Below are 21,601 nucleotides of genomic sequence, written 5' to 3'. Positions count from 1 at the left end.
TCTTGACAAAGTGGCTTTGGAGTACATCTTGAGAGCCTCAGACAACAATCAGTTCTTTTGAGTTTTTTGGCTTGAAAAAGAAGGGTCGAATTTTGACTACATTTGGCCAAAAAGTATGAACATAGGTTTTCTTAGACCATTCGAAGGGAACGCCGATCTTGAAATTTATAAATTTCAGATTTTGAACCGAATCTTGTAGTTTTATTATTTTATAGCAAGGAATATCATTAGAGTCAATGCCGAGGTTTTTGGCTATGAAACTGACTATCCCATCGGTGGAGGGGTGAAAACTTCCAATGTGGAACCACCACCTTTAAATCGTTTTAACCAATTTGGTTATACCCATTTCTCAATTAAAATTTTTCAAAGGCATTTGATCGTGTGCAACACAATATTCTTTTGAAAAAAACTTGAGCTGATTGGGTTTCACTCTTCTCTCCTTGACTGGATTAAAAGTTATTTGGTTGGACGTAGTCAATATGTTAAAATTGGTGATGTTTTATCAAATAAAATAATAAACTTTTCAGGTGTTCCTCAAGGCAGCCATTTTGGGCCACTCCTTTTTATTCTTTTTATTAATGATTTGCCAATTTATATTTCCTTTGCAAAGTGTTTCTTATATGCCGATGATCTCAAGATTTTTAGCTGTGTAAGATCTCCATTAGATGCCAGTAAAATTCAAATTGATATTGACTGCATTGTTAACTGGTGTGCTATGCATGGTTTATATTTCAATATTAAAAAATGCAGTGTTGTTACATTTTTTAAGATACTAGATCCATTAAGTTTCAATTACAAAATTGATAATCATCCATTACAAAGGTTAACAAGACAAAAAGATCTTGGAGTTATCTTTGACTATAAAATGAGTTTTTCGCTTCATATTGACCACATTATTTCTAGGGCTAACGCGATGTTGGGTTTTATATCTAAGTTCTAAGTCTTTTGAAGATCCATATACTCTAAAAACTCTTTATTTTTTTTTTTTATTTTTTTTTGTATTCACAAGCACTCAAGGGGTTATTAGTACCCTTTATATGTTTATATTTAAACACAGTGCGAGCGTTAGGAAAATAAGGAAGGATTTAAGAGGAGACACCGGTGCACATTGGTCTTAACGTTCTGAACATCAAAATGGGAGGGAAAAACAGAGTTGGCCAAAGCATTCCACATTCTCGATGTGCGATTTAAGAAAGAATCTCTGTACTTAACAGTACGCCCGAAATTGAGCTCAAGGGTAAACTGATGAGCATTCCTAGAAGTGCGAGTATTACGGCTGAATTGTTTAAGGGGTGGAATGCAACTGGCTAATTCGACAGAACATTGTTTGTAAAAATATCTATAAAATAACGAAAGGCATGAAACATTGCGACGATGTTCTAGCGATGTAAATGTTTCGATTATAGTTCTGTCGCCTATCATTTTTAAAGCCCTTTTTTGAATTCTATCCAAGAGATTTAAATTTGTTTTGGGGGCACCTGCCCAGATATGCGAATTATATTCAAGCTTTGGACGGATAATAGCCAGATCAGAAGGGGTAAAAAATTTCTTGCATCTTCGGAGAAATCCTAAGCATCTGGCAGCATTTTTGGCGATATCGAATATGTGATCATTCCATAAGAGGTGATCTGTGATATTCATACCAAGTACTGAAAGTTGATTAGTTTCCTGGATGCAAGTTCCGCTCATGGATAGCGGCATCGGGGTGGGTTACGCTTTAACGACAGGAGACAGCATTGAGTTTTGGAAGCATTAAATTCTACACGGTTTTTGATTCCCCATTGGACAATGCTGTCAAGATCAGAATTTAATGAGCTTATCATACGCTGCCGTTGAAATTCCACATTCGAAGGACAAGGATGTGAATCTAGAAACGAATATGAAAAGCTGAGGGTACTGTCGTCGGCGAAACAGTTTAATGGATTAGAAGTGACAGACAAGAGATCGTTTATGAATATAAGGAAGAGAGTCGGAGACAAAACGGAGCCCTGGGGTACACCAGCATTTATTTTATGAATTTCAGACATGAAACCATCCAATACAACTTGTATTGAACGGTTAGAAAGGTAATTTCTAATCCAACGAAGAAGAGATTCATCAATACCAAAAGCACGCATTTTCGATAAGAGAGCTTGGTGCCAAACTCTATCAAATGCTTTTGAAATATCAAGTGCAATAATCTTACTTTCTCCAAAACGATGTAAAGATTTGTTCCACTGTTCGGTGAGATGAACCATGAGATCACCAGTGGACCTATTGCTACGAAAGCCATACTGTCGGTCATTAAGAAGCTTCCGTTCTTCAAGATATTTCTTAAGCTGAAAATTAATCAGCGTTTCCATGACCTTGGAAAGAAGGGACGTAAGTGCAATTGGACGATAGTTTGAGGGAGAGGAGGATTCGCCTTTTTTAGGGACAGGCTGGACAAATGCAGTTTTCCATCCACTCGGGAAGAGACCTGTAGAATAGGACAGATGGAAAAGCTTACGCAGTGGTTTTGCCAGCGTTGAAGAACACCTCTTCAGAACAATAGGGGGAATACTATCCGGGCCAGCGGATTTGTGTATGTCAAGGTCTTTCAGTACTCTTTCGACTGCGCGAGTGCGAAAGAAGATTCGTCCCATAGAATCATTTACGCTCTCAAGAACAGGAGGACTCATGACACTATCCGGTAGCGTCGAATTAACAGCAAAATGTGCTGCAAGCAAATTGGCTTTATCAATCGAGCTTACATAGGGAGTGTCATTGTGGACGAGCGTTGGAACCGAGGATGACGTGGTGTTTCGTACGTTTTTTACAAATGACCAGAAATTTTTACTACCTTTGGGACATTGTAGTATTTTTTGCCTTAATTTCTGATCATGCAAAAATTTGGTTCGACGAATATGACCATTACATGTCTTCCTAGCTTGTTTGAACTTATTCCGGTTTTCCTCAGTCGGGTTGGCTTTGTAACAACGGAAACTTACATCTCTGATCCTAATAACCTCTTTACAGTTCGAATCAAACCATGAGTTCTCTTTGGGTTTGATAGATTTTACCCTGTTCGGGATAAAATTTCTCATTCCACAAAGAATTAAATTTGTAACCATATCAGCGCTGGAATCCACGTCACTATCGAGGAAGCATAGTGACCAGTTAAAGTTCCTGAAGAATTCATTGAGACCGTCCCAGTTGGCTTTCTCATATTGCCAAACGGTTCTCATAGGAGTTTTTTCTTTAACTGGGTTTTTTCGACATGAGAATTTTGCAGATATGATACAATGGTCTGATGTGCCTAGAGGCGGTAATACACTAATTGTGTATTTATTAGGGTCAGAGGTAAGAAACAAGTCTAGGGTGTTGGCGGATTGACCTGCAACGTCAGGGATTCGAGTTGGCCCATCGACAAGCTGGGTTAATTGATTTAACTCAGCAAAGATCTCAACATACCTTCCTTCCGGTGTTGACTGACCAGAATAACGAAGCCAAGAAGAATTGTGTACATTGAAATCGCCCGCAATGACAATTTCAGTGTGAGGATAATGGGCAACAATTCTTTGAATGGAGTCAGACAGAGCATCAAATTCGTTAAAAGTTGAATTTCTGTCCAGATTTGGACTTCGATATAAAAAACATGTGTGGATGATGTGTTTATTTACCGTGAATTTTAACCACATGAAGTTAAAGTTTGTGTTAGTGCACAAACCATATTGTGGCTGGAGTTGGTATGCAACATCATTTCTTATATATACGAAATTATTTATTATTATTTATCCCTTGTCAGACCTTTGCTTGAGTATTGTTGCATTATATGGAATCCCTTTACTCAATCAAGTATCCTTAGGATTGAAAAAGTTCAGAAAAGATTTACCAAATTCGCCTTACGTAAGGTTTTTCGAAACTCAGATATTCCATCTTATGAGACCAGGTGTAAATTAATTGATTTAAAACCTTTAGTGCTAAGAAGAAAGCTATATTCGATACTCTTTGCTTTCGATGTTTTGAATTCTAACATAGATTGTTCTAATTTGCTATCAATGTTTAATATTTACGTACCTTCTCGTAGTTTTCGACCTAGAGATGGAAATTTTTTACATGTACCTTTTCATAGTACAAATTATGCCAAACACAACCCAATTACTGATTCCTGTATTGCTTTTAATGAATTTGATTTTTTAATTGATTTTAATAATAGTAGGTTAGATATTAAGAGAAATTTATTAAATTTATTATAAACTGTATTATTTTAAGTTAATTATATTGAACTCATATGTTATAAATTCATATTATTACTTGATTCAAATGTAGTCTCTATAAAGTCATGTTACTTGAAAGACGAAAAAATAAATAAATAAATAAAAATTTGATCATTTATGCCCATGTTAAGGTTTTTTTTGTTAATAAAATTAAATTTTAGAAGCTACTAAAAACTGAAAAAATCTACTTATTTTGTGTTTTTTATAAACCGTGATCATCTAAAACCGTGAACTACTAAAAAAATTTTCATTTAAAAAAGTAAGTTCTCGTATGGCATTAAATACCTTCAACTCCAATCGATGAACCTGTCTCGTAACATGCTTAAGTTATTGACGCTTCATTCAAAAATGTTAATTGCATGTATTATGTTGTTCAAAAAATACCCTTTTTTTAATCCAACAATATAATGTTTTAACCATGTTGATACTTTTAATTAATTAACAAAAACATACCTACCAAGCATAAAAAGTCATATTACTCAGTTGCATATCATATTTGGGTTTTTAATTGAACTTAGTTCAGCTTAAGCTTGACTATTTTTTGTTTTTAATTCAAGTTAAGAAACTTGAATTAATAAACTTAATTAAAATCCAAATGACGAAATGGGTCTATAGCAACTTTCGTGTTTCTATATCAATTCCAAAACAGCGCATTGAACTAAAAATGTCGTCGTCGCGTCGTCGTGATATCATGAGTAGTTGTAATAATGTGTAGTATTAATTGATTCGAATTAAGATTATATCAACGAACAGGTTAGGTGTTTTTTCAATTCGTAAAGTTGAATATGGTATAAGACAAGTTCCATTTTATTACTAAACGCTTGTTTTTGATAAGATTTAAGTGCAAGTTTTAATTAGCGATATTGTGAGTTTTTATAGCTTCAAAAAAAGCTAATGTTGATATCTTTATTGGTTTTGAATTGTTGTGATTTTAATTTTATATTAGACACTTAATCTCTCGAAACAGTAAAAACACTTAAGCTTACAAATTAAACGGACTTAAAATAGAACGATTAAGGACAAATTAAATCAGGGCGATTGCGTTGGGAGGGGCTAATCGACAATTTAACAACCCCAATTGCTTGTTTACTTTGACTCCATAAAACGCGTTAATAGATTCTGAATTAAAAAATTAACTTAGAAACAAACTTGTAATAAAATATCTCACAACGAAAAGAAATGGAATGATTGGAATTCAGTAACTTATTTTGTCTACTGGTTTCTGAATTACCAAATACGGAATTATTTGTACTCTCGTAAACATCATTCGAAGTCAAAAATGTGTATTCCAGTGATTTAAAGTTGTTAAGTCGTTCAGTCTAATAAATTTTCGCACGACCGTAAAAGTGCACATTAGGACAAGTACCACTTTGAAATGAATCAATTAAAACAACACGTCCATAGAATGTGGTTTGCCACGGTTGTACGTATAGCCTCGAAGCCTTCCCAAAAACCAAATCGAATATATCCAAAAGACAAGCTGCTAAAGTAACCTTACTATAACCATATAGCCACAACTAGCAGCTCAGAGTGAACAAGACAAAGATATTCACAGAGAGCTCAGACAAAACGTCGATAAGATGCTAACAAGAAGTTAATTAAAAGGTTTTCCACTTTGAAGTCAGCTCGACCGAACCAAGACCAAGACGGCAAGACCGAAGTATCTCTGTAAGCCAGGCTCAAAGAGAAAGCATCGGCAAGATTTCCCTGGCTCAAGTACCCGACAAACTGTATATACTTACCATTCAATGCAGTGTGCGCACATATGATTGGGTTGGGGCAGATCGGTCTCGGTTATAGCTTAAGAGCTGAAAATTCCCTGGAGACTAAGCGGCTCTTTATATTCATGGATCAAATCAGTTCAGTTCAAGTATTTGTTGTTAGTTTATCTGGAAAACAGCTTTGAGCTGCTTATAACCATTGAAGTTATAATATGTAGCCGCGGCAAATAAATGGCATTGCAGCAATAAATCAATTTCGTAATGAGATTAATGTGAATTAAAGATTAATTATTTATGAGTAATTGGATAGTGGATGTCATTTGTGTTACATTCGTGATTTGTGTAACTGATATCGCATAAGATTGTTGTCGATGGATTTGTGAGATTTCTCATATCAGGTTATAGTTGAGAATTGGATGGATGAATATATTTTTTTAAAGCTTATCTACTTTTATCTTGAGCATTGTTTTTATTCAGGTGCTTATAGTTATAGTAGACAACTGTCGATTTATTAAGGGCCATAACACTTATAAGTCAAAAAATGGAAGCAGATTTAAGTTGTATCGATATGACTACAAAAAAGTTCTTCTTGTTAAAATGTAGACTGAGTTTTAAACAAATTTACTAATTTTTGTTGAAATTATAAATTCCTACCTTGGATCAAGAAAGAGTTGTTTTAGTTAATTTTAGGTTCTTCTACAAACAAATTATGATTCGGGAGTCGAATGCGGATCGAAATACCTTGCATGAAAATTTTGTGTTCCGAAAAAATGTAAATTTTTAGCATTGCATATTAACTTAAATATCTTATTCATCTCTTTCATTAAATCTTATTTTTTCAAAGTGTAGTTTTTAATAGTTTTATTCTTTAACTTAGTTAAAAATTAAAAATCCAGAGTTCAGTATATGCGTTAATAAGTTGATAAACAACACTGGTCGGCAAGGTTTTTTATTAGAAATGTAGTTGCACTTTTTAAATAGGTTTTGATAGCTTAATTCCAAACTTGACTTCAAAATGAGTGCAAGACGTCAGTTTTTTGAGATATTATATTTTAAAGTTCGAAAAATCACGTGGATTTTTGAGGATATCATTGTAGCTTCTTTTTCAATAAAATCCATGATTCTTTATTTAAATCTATAATCCTTTTCTTCAATATTCAATTTTAATATCTGTGCTAAAACAGTTCTCAAAGAGGTAAACCTGTTTGAAAGTGAGTTTTGGTCTTGTAACGAAACTGATGTCTTAGCAATTATTTTCTTTTAGCGTAAAGGTGGCCCTACAGTCCGGTGTAAACCTGGGCCTAAACCAACATTCTTCTCCAGCCAGCTCGGTCCTTAGCTAGCTTTTTCGCTCGCGAAATTGGTTGAGATCTTTACCCACCTGTGTGCTCCACCTGAATCGCGGTCTTTCTCTACTGCTTCTTCCTTCGGAAATTTATTCTATAAGACATTCCGAGCTGGAGCGTTGATGTTGACCAAGCCATCTAAACCAACCTTAATTCTGTTCACTAGGTCAGTGTCGCTGTGCTGCCCGTACAGTTCGTCGTTATATGTATCATCTCCTCCATTCTCTATCTATGCATACGGGACCGAAAATCACCCGAAGAATTTTTCTCTTAAAGCATCCAAGGACGCTCTCATCTCTCTTTGACAAGGTCTAGGCTTCAGAGGCATAAATAAGAACCGGGATGATGAGTTATCTTAGATGCTCGGGAGAGGACTTTACTACTCAAGTTTACTACTCTAAGTTTATAGTGGTACCTAGTTTGGTCTTGCCTTCATTGACCACTAAACCCATCTTCTTCGCTTCCGTCGCCGTCGCAATGTTCAAAAACGCTCCACTGACATCACGCTTTGATCTTCCAATTATGTCAATATCATCTGTGTATCCGTGTAATTGGATGGATCTTTGGAAGGTTGTGCCTCTAGTGTTGACGATTGAGGTTTGCACACTTCTTTCCAGAACGCTATTAAAGAAGTCGCATGACAGTGCATCGCCTTGTCTAAAACCTTTTTTGATATTAAATGCATCACTGCACAAACGTATAAGTTTGATAGGGATGCCAAAATTATACATTGCTCTTTAGAGTTCTTCCCTGTAGATATTGTCATACACGGCTTTAAAATCGATAAATAGATGGTGGGTATCGATTTGAAGTTCCTGTTTTTTTCCAAGATCTGCCGCAATGTGAATATTTAACGTTCAGACGTTCGCATAATACGGTAGAAACTATCTTAGATGCAGGGCTCAAGACCCTTATGCCTCTGTAGTTGGCGCAATTTATGGGGTCTCCTTTTTTATGGGGTCTCCTTCTTCCGACTATATTTTGCAGACAATTTGGTGCATGCTCCCTATCATATCATCGCCTACTGCTTTGAATATTTCGGCATTGATGCCGTCGTCAGTTCCAGCAGCTTTGTTTGACTTCAGTTTAGATTAAGCTATCTTCATTCGACGAGGTCGAGTAAACCTCGCCTAGGCTAAATGGTTCTATCTCCCTTACAGCGGAATCAGGTTCGTGATTGCCGTTATATTAAATTGGAGAAGTGGTCTTTCCATGTTCTCAACATAGACTGCAGTTCTATTACGAAGTTTGATTGATGATCCTTATAGGCTTCGGCTCATGGCTGGTACCCTTGAGATGTTTTTTTTACCTTTTGGTAAGTCAGTGTTCCTCTCTCCTCTTCTGCTCGTAGATCTCGCGAGCAGCTCTGGTCGTTCTGTTCAGCTACCCAAATCAAATCAAATGGGGTGGCGCAACAGTCCGTTGTGAACCAGGGCCTAGTGACTTACAACTCTCAACCATTCCTGTGTGCGAGTAATGTTGTCAGGAATGGAGGGGACCTACAATTTTATGCCGAATCCGAACGGCTAGTTTGAGAAAGCAAGGGATTGAACCCAAGACCCCTTGCATGACAGTCCAACGCACTAACCATCATGCCACGGGTACTACATCAAGTTTTTTTTAAATATATTTAAAAATATCAAAATAATGTTGAAAACAGGTATTTTTCAACCTGAGCAAAAAGTTAAAATGAAAGCCTAGATTCGAAATCAGCACTAAAAATTTACTCCAAAATGGATTTTTCAAAATAAAGAAAATATCAAATTAAAGGCTTGTTAAGAGATATTTTAAATTTGAACTTAGCCTCAAAAAAACGATTTTGGTAGATTTTAGGAATTTTGTCATTGACAAGTTTGAAGGTGAGATGCGAATTCGGGACATTTTAATCATTTAAAAAAGTATTCTTCTGTTTGTGGGACAGTCAACAAATGTATTCCGGAGTTGTCATTTAGATATTTAAATAAGAACTAATATTTTCTAACAGATATCAATGATTGTTTCACTGTCTTTGTCTTCTTGACAAAGAAAATATATAATTTACAATTGAAAACCATATCACAAGATATCAGTGTGCAATTGTTCGAGTGCCGGGGTGGCATTTTTTTTCCATTTTGAAATAGAAATTTAACAATTTAAATGCGCTATTGAATCAAATGTTAGAAGATGACAGCTTTAAAAATTACATCTGTCTAAATAATTGGCTAGCTAAAGTGAAACCTCTTGTTGGAGAACACAATTCAACGTTTAAAAATTGTTTGTAAAGAGTTTCCAGTGAGAGTTTTATTTAGCAGGTTGAAGGCAGACAGTAAGGGTAACTTCAAGCGCAGGATTTGCGGAATTGTTATTCGCCATGAGTATGTGGTCGGGACGGACCGCGTTTTGGGGTGGATCTATAAATAAAGTTCAGTGAAACATTGATACGTGTGCTTCACGCTTTTTGTACTCATTTTAATATTCCACGACACCAATATATCTGGTCATGGGTACAAGGAATCAAGCGAGAAGTCACAATGTTCAATATACCTATTCCAGGACTATCAACATCAGCAACAACACCAGAACCTGGGATACAATATAAACATATTGCTCAGTATCTCAACGAAAATGACTTTCTTTTAAGAGAATCCTTAGCAGAACAATCCTGGAAAGTTTTCGGACAGCACTTAAACTTGGAAACATTTTACTCAATGACGAATAAGTACATTTCCATTGAAGGTTATGTTAACGAATATGCGATTCTTGTGCCCCAGTATCAACAACCCTAGAGAAAGCCATGAAAAAGTTTGATTGTTTTAAAAACGCCAGTGTGGTGTGAACCACACCACACCACCGCAATTACAAGAACGAAGGAGCCACTCCACTCCGTACACAGCTGGTTTGTAGATAGAAATGTTATAAGGACAGTTTATTTGTTTCAAATAAAATGATCAGCAAGTACAAAGACATACCACGTCCTACTCGGTCACCAGACCTCACTCCTTGTTAATATCCCATAGGAAGTTATTGTAATGGGACCGATTTGTCAAATTGAAAATTTTGACATTTCTCGACGTTTCAAGGTTTTGGATTTTTATATAAAAAATACTGAATATCGAAAACAATATTTTCTGTGAAATAAAATATGTTTAAAGCCAATATTTCAAATTTTTGAAAAGATATTTGAGTCGAAAATCGATTTTTACCAACTTTTGTTAATTTTTGTTTAGGTTTTTAATATTTTGTACAAAAACTGTCAATTCGATTTTTTTTTCAAAATTTTACTGAATGTTGACAATATTTTTTGAAAGATAAAAGTAGCTTGAAGCCAATATCTACAATTTTTAAAAAGATATTTGAGTCGAAAACCAATTTTTACCAACTTTTATACATTTTTTTTAGGTTTTTATTTTTTATAAAAAAAGCTGTCAATTCGATTTTGTCTCAAAATTTTACCAGATGTCAAAAACATTATTTTTCGTTGTGCAAAATTGTTTTGGAGATGAAATCATATTTTAGTCCTAAAATTTTGGAGGTGACAATTTTTTTTTTCAGTTTTTTTGATTTAAAAAAAACCGTTATATGGATGTTTTTCAAAAAAATATATTTCTTTGATAGCACGTTACAATATATTATATAAAATTGAATTCAAGTCTCTAGCGTTTTTAGTTCATAAGATATTTAGGGTTAACCAAAATTTTCACCTTTTTTTCAAACTGCTATGATAAAAAACCACTTGCGCAATTTTCTTGAGAGCCCTTTCTGCATCTTTCTGTTTTATTATCTGTATAACAAAATTTATTTGAAGTCGATATCTCTTCTGGTTCTTGAGCTATATACGACGAAAAAAACGTCGCGAACGTAGGTACGTACACACGCACGCACAGACATCTTTCTAAAAATCTTTTATTTCGACTCTAGGGACCTTGAAACGTTGAGAAATGTCAAAAATTTCAATTTGACAAATCGGACCCATTACAATAACTTCTTATGGGAAGTTAAAAAAAAGAAGTTAATTGTTTTTTTTTTATAATATTCTTTCTTTATTCAAAGAAAGTAAAAACATTTGTTAACATTTTTCAACGAGCCAATTAAAAATTGTTTTGTTGTTCGAAAATGTACTCTACATTAAGGATTCTTATTGTTCATGTTTTGTATTTTGAATGGATACAAATTAAAAAAAAAGATCGTTGACATAAATTATAAGAAAAATTAAAATTAAGTTGAGCCCTAATTTGACACAATCAAAACAAATAATTGTATAAATTAATATAAAGCTGAAACTATTAAATATTTAATCTCGTTTCTCATCATCCTCAAGCTCGTTCTACTTTTACATGTCATTCTTTCAAAGATTGGCCTCTTATTAAGACAAGGGTCGTCGCGTCGTTAAGCTTGTTACAGGAAAAAGCCTACACAAAATATGCGCCTTTAGCACAACTCTTTGAAGCCATCATTGCTATCGTTTCGATTTTGTATATTTTACTTGCAAGTTGTATTTTTCACCGATAACGAGCCAAAGGCGATGGCATCATTTAAAATTCCAAATTAATGACAAATCGAAGTCCTAATTGTATTTTATGAATTTAAAACGCTCAACTCGACACAACACCGTCAATTGTTGATAATTATTCAATCATTAAGCGCGAACTTTGCTTGGCAACAAAACCACTAACCGGTTGAAGGCATCAACTTCTTTTCCTTAAAAACTATCTCGAAGTCACAGGTACATGGTATGCAGGGCACAGGCGGACTGGACGACCAAGAGGCTCAAATACTCTATAGTTCAGGCGTTAAGTGTGCGAAACGAAAATTCTGGCGTGGTGGCTGCTGCTGCGTTCAGGTGTCCATATGAGGTGAGGCACGAAGGACAAGGAGATATAGGAGACTTACCAGACTTACCGAAGAAGTCGCGTTGTAATCAGCTTGTCTAGGAATAAATTCTAGACCAGTTATAGGACCGCATCAAAGTCCCAATCCCAAGAAGGATTCAGAAACAGTGTTGTGACAAGAGACACCACTCTGAAGCATCCAAGTATCCATGTTGTGAAGTCAGGACACGTCGTCGTCGCCAATGTGCATAAAACGTCGTATTAATGAAATCAAATCAATAATAATCGCGATGGCAATATTTTTTCGCTGTGTTGGCTTTCATGTTCGACTGTTAGATGTCAGCACAGGTTGCAGCTGCATTTCACATATTTCTGTATTCTTCAGCTCTGCCACAGCCTGTCTTGCACCTTCTTCTGTCACCGCCGCCGTTCGTTGTCCATTGTTGGTGGCAATAAATTCTGGAATAGCCTCCAGGCCCCTGGTTCGCATCGTGGCATCATCCCCGATTGCTCCAGAAAGGAATAAGTTATCTCCCTCTAATTAGAAATTTATTAATGATCGGAGTGACTTTAATTAATTCCCTGTTGCAGAGCTTGTCGCTGGGTTCGAAATGAAAATGTCTTCACTCTGTCTTTGACTGGGTGATCTCTTCCACTGGCTCATCAGTTCCTGGACTGGGATTGTGGAGCACATCAGGGAGGAAGAAGTCAGGAAGAACTGGTATTGGCTTGATGTTCTCTTGTATTGGCAGGAAACTAAACATCACTAAGATCCAAGATGACATAAGCCTGGGGGCAGGAGGTGTCTTATTTATTCTTTCATTTTTGTTGTTGTTTTTTCTTTTGTTTTTGTTCGAAATTGTGTTTGGGATGAAGATCAAGAGGCTGGATCTGCAAGATGATGTGTGCCTGTAAAGTTGAAGATGTGAGATCTTATCACAGCATTGTCAAGCCTGCTGTTTGCAATGCAGTCTCAGCTTCTTGTTTCAGCTTCAGCTTGAGCATCATATGCGAACAGGAATATCGCGGTTCGAAAAGAGCACATTTCATTAATTTATTGCAAAACGATTGGTTGGGCATTCATTGAAGGATTTAGTTTTTGTTTTTTAGTTTTTAACATGTCGTGTTTTCTTGGGGTGTTCCACTTCTGTTTTTTTGTTAATAAGTGGAAAATTTATTGCTACGATGTTGTAATTTTTGTAATTAATTCTAAAAGTGTAACCATGGGAAAATTGAAAGGATAGTTTATTATGGATACATCATTGTCATACATATATTATATGTGTATAGGTACAACACGTTTTGTGATACAAGTTGAATCGACATGGACTGGACGTTGTGGTAAGCATTAATAAATAAAGAAAGCTTGTGAAAAAAAATATTGTAAGACTAAAATTTTTTATTCGGTGAATTTTTGTTAAATTTCTCAATTCTCATAAAGTGGAGTGAATAGAAATTCTGTGATAAGGGGGGTTGGGGGGAACTGTAGGGGTGTTGACCATTTTCATAATAAGCCTTAATAACTTTAACGCGTTGCTTGATTAATCATTTGCATTTCTTAGTTGATAAGAATGGACTTCATTTACATAAGATGCTAGAGCAGTACTCAAAGTGAAGTTTAATAATAGTATTATAAACATTTATGATGTTCAAATGGTAGACATGTGCCTTCAAGAGGACACAAGCGTCCACAGGTTTTTCTCAAAACCCACCTCAATCTATCAACTCCTACTCTCACCTAACCGTGGTCAACATCGGGTGCCTAGTACCTCAACTGGAGATTGGGTTCCAACCCCATTGGAAAGTTGTTGGGAGTAGCAAACGAGTGAGGGGGGGAAGGGTGTTTCCACTAAGCACCTCTCCTTATCCAGACGGCAGCGGAGGAATTCCCGAGATGGAATCATCGGTGGCGTCTACAGCTCCAGTAAGGTTGAATTACTTAGTGAACACATTATAGGGCTTCTTCGACTTATTCGGAGCCCAGGCCTATAAGGAGCAATTTTATCCGGCTCCCCATCCTTGGAGTTATACTAAGGATAGGCACTCCAGGTTGGGGGTTGCGACGCCGGGGTGACTTCCTGGCCACTTAAAAGCCACATAGCTGAAGCACCAACATACCTCGGATACGGACGGATTTACTGTTGATAACCTACGCAATCGAATTAAGGACAACGAACTTCGGATATGCACGTGTAATGTTAGGTCCCTTAACAGACAACTTAAAGAATTAGCTGAGTCCCTAGACTCCTCTAAAGCAGACATCACCGCCTTCTAGGAAATACGATGGGATGGGCCGGGAAAAAAGAGGATGAAAAAATGCGACATTTACTATGATGACTGCTACCACGAAAACCAACAGCGCTTATTTGGATGCGGCTTCGTCATTGGAACCAGACTTAGGCAAGAAGTCTTGAGCTAAAGGTCCATCAATGAGCGCATCATGACCATACGCATCAAGACTAAACGCCACCACAGAAGAGAAAGACGACAACACCAAAGATATGTTTTTCGAGCTTTTAGACAAAACATATGAGCAGTGTCCTAAAGCTAGGAATGGCAGACATCTTTGGTGGAATAATCGGGAAGAACAGCCTGCACGACAACACTTCCGACAATGGATTCAGGCTCATAGATTTTGCTGCGGGCGAAACGTCATGGTAGCCAGTACGCGTTTTCCACACCTCAACATCCACAAAAGAACTTGGACTTCTCCAGATCAATCTACCGTCAACCAGATTGACCATATTGCGATCGACGCCAGACACGCTTCCATCATCATGGATTCCGAGGAGCTAACATCTACTCGGACCACTACCTCGTTGTAGCCAAGGTAGCACTTCGGATTTCCAGACCCAAGGCAAAACAGGGAGGTGCTGGGAGAAGGTACAACGTCAAACGGCTACAATCGCCAGAGATCGCCAAATCCTTTTTCGATGGAGTTACAAGTAACCTCTCTCGAAGTTCTCTGCCGCCAAAACAATGTATCGAAAACCAGTGGCAACATTGCCAAGATGCAATCAGAGAAGCCGGCTCTGATGTGCTGGGTTTCAAGCAGCCACCAACAAGGAACCCCTGAATTGATGAGGAATGTCGGTAGGCAAATGTAGCCAAACAACAGGCAAAGCGGCGCTGCATAAAAAGACGAGAGCTGCTTATGACCTCTATGAGCAGATGAGGCGAGGAGAACGCCGACTTCTCAGAAGGAAAAAGAGAGGGCATGAGAAGCGTGCAGTCGAAGATGTTGAGAAGTATAAAAGCAGGAATGAGGTTCGAAAGTTTTATGAACAGGTGAAACGAAATTCACAGGTACATAAATCTAGAATCGAAGGATGCAAAGACGAAAGTGGAAACATCATAGTGGAACCACAGTCAATGCTGAGGATATTTAAAACTCATTTCTGAAGACTGTATAACAGTGACGACTAACCGAATTCTGCTGTCAGGCAACACGACGACGAAAGCCAACAATCCCGTCCTCCCGACTTAGACGAAGTCAAGATTGCTATATTTGAGCTAAAGTCTAATAAAGCCGCTGGAGCGAATGGCTTGAATGCTGAGGTCCTTAAAGCAGCTGGAGATGAGTTGATTAGAAGCATGCACCAAATTATCTGTAAGACATGGTCGGAAGGAAGCATGTCTGATGAATGGAACCCCAGTATTTTTTGCCCGATCCTGTAAAAAAGGAGACCCTCTAAACTGCACCAACTATAGAGGAATGGGTCTACTTAACATCGCCTGTAAAATCTCCTCTGCCGTAATATATGAACGTCTAAAGCCCATCGTCAACAACCTGATAGGTCCTTATCAGTGTTATTTTAGACCAGGAAAGTCCACAGTCGATCAAATATTCACATTACGGTAGATCCTGGACAAAACCCAAGAACACCAAATCGACACCCACCATCTTTTCATCGATTTCAAGGCCGCATATGACAGCATCTACAGGGACGAGCTGTATAGAGCCATGTCTAGTTTTGGCATCCCTGCCAAACTCGTCCGTTTGTGCAGGATGACCATGGAGAATTCACGCTGCTCCATAAAGTTAACAGAACCTTTCGATGTCAAAAAAGGTTTTAGACAAGGTGATGCGCTGTCATGTGATTTTTGAACATCGTGCTTGAAAATAGTGCAGAGCTCACACGTCAAAACTAGGGGCTCTAGCTTTCAAAAGTCTACACAATTACTAGAATATGCTGATGACATTGACATAATCGGAAGAATTCAGCGGGATGTCAATGGGGCTTTTGTGAGTATTAAGGCAGAGGTGGCAAAAATGGGTTTAACGGTTAATGAGGGCAAAACAAAGTGCATGCTGTCGTCAAGGTAGGACATACAACGCCGACGTCTTGGTCAAAACGTCACCATCGACAGGCGTAATTCTGAGGTAGTCAATGACTTCGTCAACTTAGGCTCCACTGTAAACGCAGAAAACAACAACAACGCTGAGATTAAACTCAGAACAACTCTTGCTAACCGCTGTTTCTTTGGACTAAGAAAGCAATTGAGTGATAAAGTCATCTCTCGAGGGACCAAAGTCTTGCTTTATAAGACCCTTATCATCCCCGTCCTGCTATACGGTGCAGAAGCATGGACTATGACAAAGGCTGATGAAAGCACCTTGGGTCGTTTCGGGAAAAAAGTTCTTCGTGTGATCTACGGTCCCGTATGCATCGAAGGGGAGTGGAGGAGAAGATGGAACGACTAGCTGTACGGGCTGTACAGCGTCGTTCACTTAGATAGAAGGGTAAAAGTCCAACGACTAATATGGCTGAGTCACGTAGGGCGCATGAAACCAATGCTCCGGCCCGGAAAGTTTTCGAATCCGCACCCACAGGACAGCGCAGCAGAGGAAGACCGCGGATCAGGTGGCGAGCACAAGTGGAAGGTGACCTCATCCAACTTGGAGCGCGAAACTGGAGACATCTAGCTAGGGACCGAGCTAGATGGAGAAGTTTGTTGCGTGAGGCCCTAGTTCATACAGGACTGTAGCGCCACCTTAAGTAAGTAGGTAAGTAAGTAATTATAATTTAAGTATAATAGGTTTCGGTTTTCTTTTTTTATTTAGTTTTAAGTTTTATATAAAATAAAAAACAATGATAAAGATAATAAGATTTTTTTTTATAAATTTTCTTGGTTTTAGATTAAGTTCTCGTTATTTAGCATTAAACTTGTTTTTAGGCCGAGAGGTAGTAGTTATAAGATAATGGGTTAGCTTAGAGTATCCGCATAGGGCCATTAAGATGTGTTTTAAGTTTTTGATATTTGTGCTAGTTTTTTTTAAGAATTTTTGTCTAGCTTTTTAGTTTTAAGATTTTGATAAAATAAAAAAAAAGCGAATATTTTTTGAATCTTTTTTGTATTCTGTCAATTCTGCTAGAAGCATTTTTGTAGTAAGGAGACCACAAAGCAGTATATAACATCTTGTAAATGTCACTATACAACATTTTTGATAATAAAAAGTAAAAACAAGAGTGGGCTCAGGTGACTACCTTGGGGTACTCTACTCCTGAGTAAATAAAAATTAATTCCGGTTTAATTCGACCAACTCTAACCGATTGCACTATGTTTTCTACATAGCTTTTAATGCAATTTAACATCTGAGAGTGAAAACCCAAACATCTAAGCTTTAACAAATGATTTTTATGGTTAACTCTTTAGAATGTCTTTGAGAAGTCAGTGTATATAACATTTACTTGGCTTCGTTTCCAAATTGAATTGATACAATAGTTAGTAAATATGTGAGATTTGTTGCTTTGGATTTTCCACTGACAAAACCATGTTGATAGGGTGAGATATTTGCTTTAACATATGTGCTTTTCGAATCAGTTGAAGCTTTGCAATCGGTCTATAGTTTTCGATTGATTTCTTAGAGCCAGATTGAAAGATTGGTGTGATGAAAGAAAGTTTCCAAGAATCGAGGAAAACACCGTTTGAAAGAAACTGATTGAAAATTATTTGGAGTGGTTTCGATAAGTTGTAGTTAAAATTTTTAATGGAGATTTCAGGAATATTATCGGGTGGGAGACTAAGACTATTAGATAGATAGATAGATAGATAACTTCTTTATTAACAAAAATTTTTGATTAACAATATTTCTTTTCTTAAGAATAATGACATGGCTTATTCTGCCGTCTGCCTGTTATGACATTTCATTTAGTGTTATAAAGAATAAAAATGAAATAAAATAAATAGTATACAAATTCAAAAAAGCATAAAGTAACTAAAATTAGATTTACATAATTCAATTAAGAAATTTAACAATTTTAATATGATTTGAAACACAAAAAGATACCAATTTTGAAATGATTTGAAACACAAATATATTTATACGTTTTCAATTTTTAAGTGATTTGAAACACAAAAGATATCAACAAAAATTTTGGTGCTTGAACTGCAACAACTGCTGTTTTAAGTTACATAACTATTGCGATATGCTAAGGCGTGTTTGCAGTAATTATACAGGGTAGACCATCCTATCGCTCCATTGAGTATTTCATAGAGTCGGTTTAGGGTGAGATGACTTGATTCGAAATACAATCGTCGGATTTCCTGCAGCATTGGACAGATTGCAATAAAATGGATTGTATCTTCATTCTCTCGTCTGTTGCAAAGCTCGCAAATTTGTGACAAGTCAGCTCGGTGGGGCATAAAGTTTAAGTTCAACAATTCGACACGAGCTCTGAATATGTAGCTTATAGCTTCGGCCGAAAATTCAGTAGAGAAATAATTCGCTTCCGAGGGTAACTGGTGATTTAGGTTCTTATACATATTTCTAGATGTAGTTTCATTTGCTCTAGATAGATGCTGGGTGTAAATTTGTTCATCTATTTTAGCGATGACATTAGCAAAAAGCACCGGCCATTCATCAACGTTTGTTTCACTTAGGGGAAGATTAGTTCCGTGGGCTAGGGCTAACTCGTTCCAATCCTTGAATGGTGAAGCCCTCGTTTGCAACAATCTTACCATGATTGATTTATGAAGACTTCTTCCGCTTCTTCTCATAACTCTTATTAAATAGTCGGAGTTTGATTTTAGATTTTCAATGTAAAGAGGCGATAATCCTGATTCCACGTAGATGGCATAATTTGGCGTTGAATTTGGCAATCTAAATAAGCGCTAAGACTATTATCCAATTTACCAAGCGCCGACAGAATTTCTTCTTCTGATAGAGATATGATACCGACATCCGTTATAGCAGGGATTTCATTGTTTACTTCAGAGTGAACTGAGTTTAATATGAAATTAGACATTAGACAAAATAGTACATATATTATTCAGATCACTACTTCCAATGCCTTTATAAGTCATATAACTAGGTGTACCAAGGGATTTCCTCTTAGAATTTAAATACTGGCAAAAGCATTTACAATTTCTTTTAATTTTTGACTTTAACGACTAAACATACTGTTTATACAAGAATTTTTTCAAAAAATCATATTCCCGACGTAAGCGACAAAGTTCGCTTCAGAAACCTGAATTGATCTTACTCATACCTTGTATTTTACTATCAAATATTTACTAACACAATTCTCGTGTTGTACAAAAATGAGAAAAAGCAACACAATATTTACTCTTTTTGATCCAATTTAAAAAATAAATTTATATTTGAAGTAAATGCCACCAATTTGCTACCATCATAGGCCACACCAAAAAATTAAATGTGTTAAATGTAAAAATCAACTCTTTTCCTTATTAATTTGCAAGATAACTGAGCCATTTTGTTAATTTAATGGTTTGGTTTATATTTATTAATTATTGGGTTAAATAAAAGCACTTTTAATAAATTTAAAACAACATTTCTATGCGTAAACATTCATGTTTATGTTTCCCATAGAAGAGACTAGTTCAAGAATGTTTAGGTATTGATATGCATAATTTATTTTAAATATACAAAAATTACCTATCTTATATCTTTTTCATATATTTAAATGTGTTTTATATAGATATACATTTAATCGAGTTTGTCACGAGCTAAAGTCGATCATAACGGTTCTATGGTGTAATGGTTAGCACTCTGGACTTTGAATCCAGCGATCCGAGTTCAAATCTCGGTAGAACCTATGGATTCATTTTTGCAGAATGTTTCATGCCTTAAAAAGCTTTCGTTTTAACCTGTTTAGTCTTTAAATAATGCAGACTGTATAATTATTTCATGAGTTTTGATTTTGCAATGTTTCGTTTTCTTCCCAACGACACATAATTATGAAAGTAAGAAAAAGAGTCTTTTTTTGTTAAAATGAGCTTTTATTTCATGTTATTGTTTCACTTCACTCAATAATGTGTTATTTTTTGTATTTATTCTAGATATTTTGAGCTATGTAAGCATAAGAACATCGAACCCATTAAAGTAAACATGCTGATGGGTCACATAAACAATACACCTACGACGCGTCGTGAAAGCAGGTGAACTGGGTCAACTTTATTACAACATAATTCAGCTTTACTTTAAATATGGTTATGATTCAGAAGTAAGCACATCTGGCTTTCTGATAAATGTATATGAGAAATCCTATGACATTTTCCGAACTTTTATAGATCTTTGTCTAAAAATAAACATATTCTGAAAACTGAAATATATTCAATATACATATGGATATAAAAGTATATCAAGTTAAAAATACAAAAAAAAACAACATTTCCGGAACATTGCGTCCACGAAACCAAGGCGGATCCAGTTTTAAATCAAAGCACTGAGGTGAGGTTAGGTTAAAGTGGCTGTCCAAGATGGAAACGCACACACTTAGGCAAGTTTAATGGCCTATTGTGATACCACATGAATCTTAAGGTTTCCTCCTAAGCTCAATGGAAGCAGTTTGAGTCCATTACGAAACGCGACAGGCTGGGTTATGCTGATATGATCTAGATCGTTTAGATCGTTAAAGAAGAACTCTCCAAGGTAATTCTTGCGTTTTTAAGCCAAAGCAGGGCATGTACAGAGGAGATGAAGAAGTGTTTCCTCTTCTTCCTAGTCCATATAGCTTCTGCATAAGTCAGTTGAGAATACGCCTAGTCTCGTAACATGCTTTCCTATTAGACAGTGTCCGGTTATGACACCTATTATCGAGCTTATATGCGATCTGCTTAGAGAGAGCATGCATCTTGAACGTTTTAAATCCAGTGTTGCTATCTCCATTAGAGGTGATCGACAGTTATGGACTGTTATAGAGTTTGTAGAGACAGAGTCCAGAGATTTGATAGCGGCCTGGCTATCAGAGAAAATACGGATATCAGATGTTGATATCACGTTTCCTTTGAGCCAGAACAAGACTTCCTTTATCGCCAAAAGTTCCGCTTGGAAAGCGCTGCAATGATTGGGAAGTCGGAATGAGAGACTCAATTTCAGTCGTTCGAAGTACACACCTCCACCATTTCCTCTCTTCTTTTGTTTGTGAACCATCAGAAAGATCTGGTAGGTATAGAAATCTGGAAATTTCTATCGAAATACAGTTGGGGGATGGTGTAGTCTGTGTGCTTTGGAATTAATTCTA

General features: G+C 36.5%; 1 non-coding gene across 1 annotated transcript; it reads left to right on the top strand.

Annotated features, from left to right (window-relative positions):
- Positions 1-20,101: 20,101 nt before the first annotated feature.
- Positions 20,102-20,173, top strand: Trnaq-uug (transfer RNA glutamine (anticodon UUG)). Its single transcript has one exon. It is a non-coding gene; the product is annotated as a tRNA-Gln (tRNA).
- Positions 20,174-21,601: the final 1,428 nt, after the last annotated feature.

This window comes from Eupeodes corollae, chromosome 1 (genome assembly GCF_945859685.1).
Source record: "Eupeodes corollae chromosome 1, idEupCoro1.1, whole genome shotgun sequence".
NCBI classification, from domain to species: Eukaryota; Metazoa; Arthropoda; class Insecta; order Diptera; family Syrphidae; genus Eupeodes; species Eupeodes corollae.
This window is presented reverse-complemented; position numbering and strand designations above follow the sequence as displayed.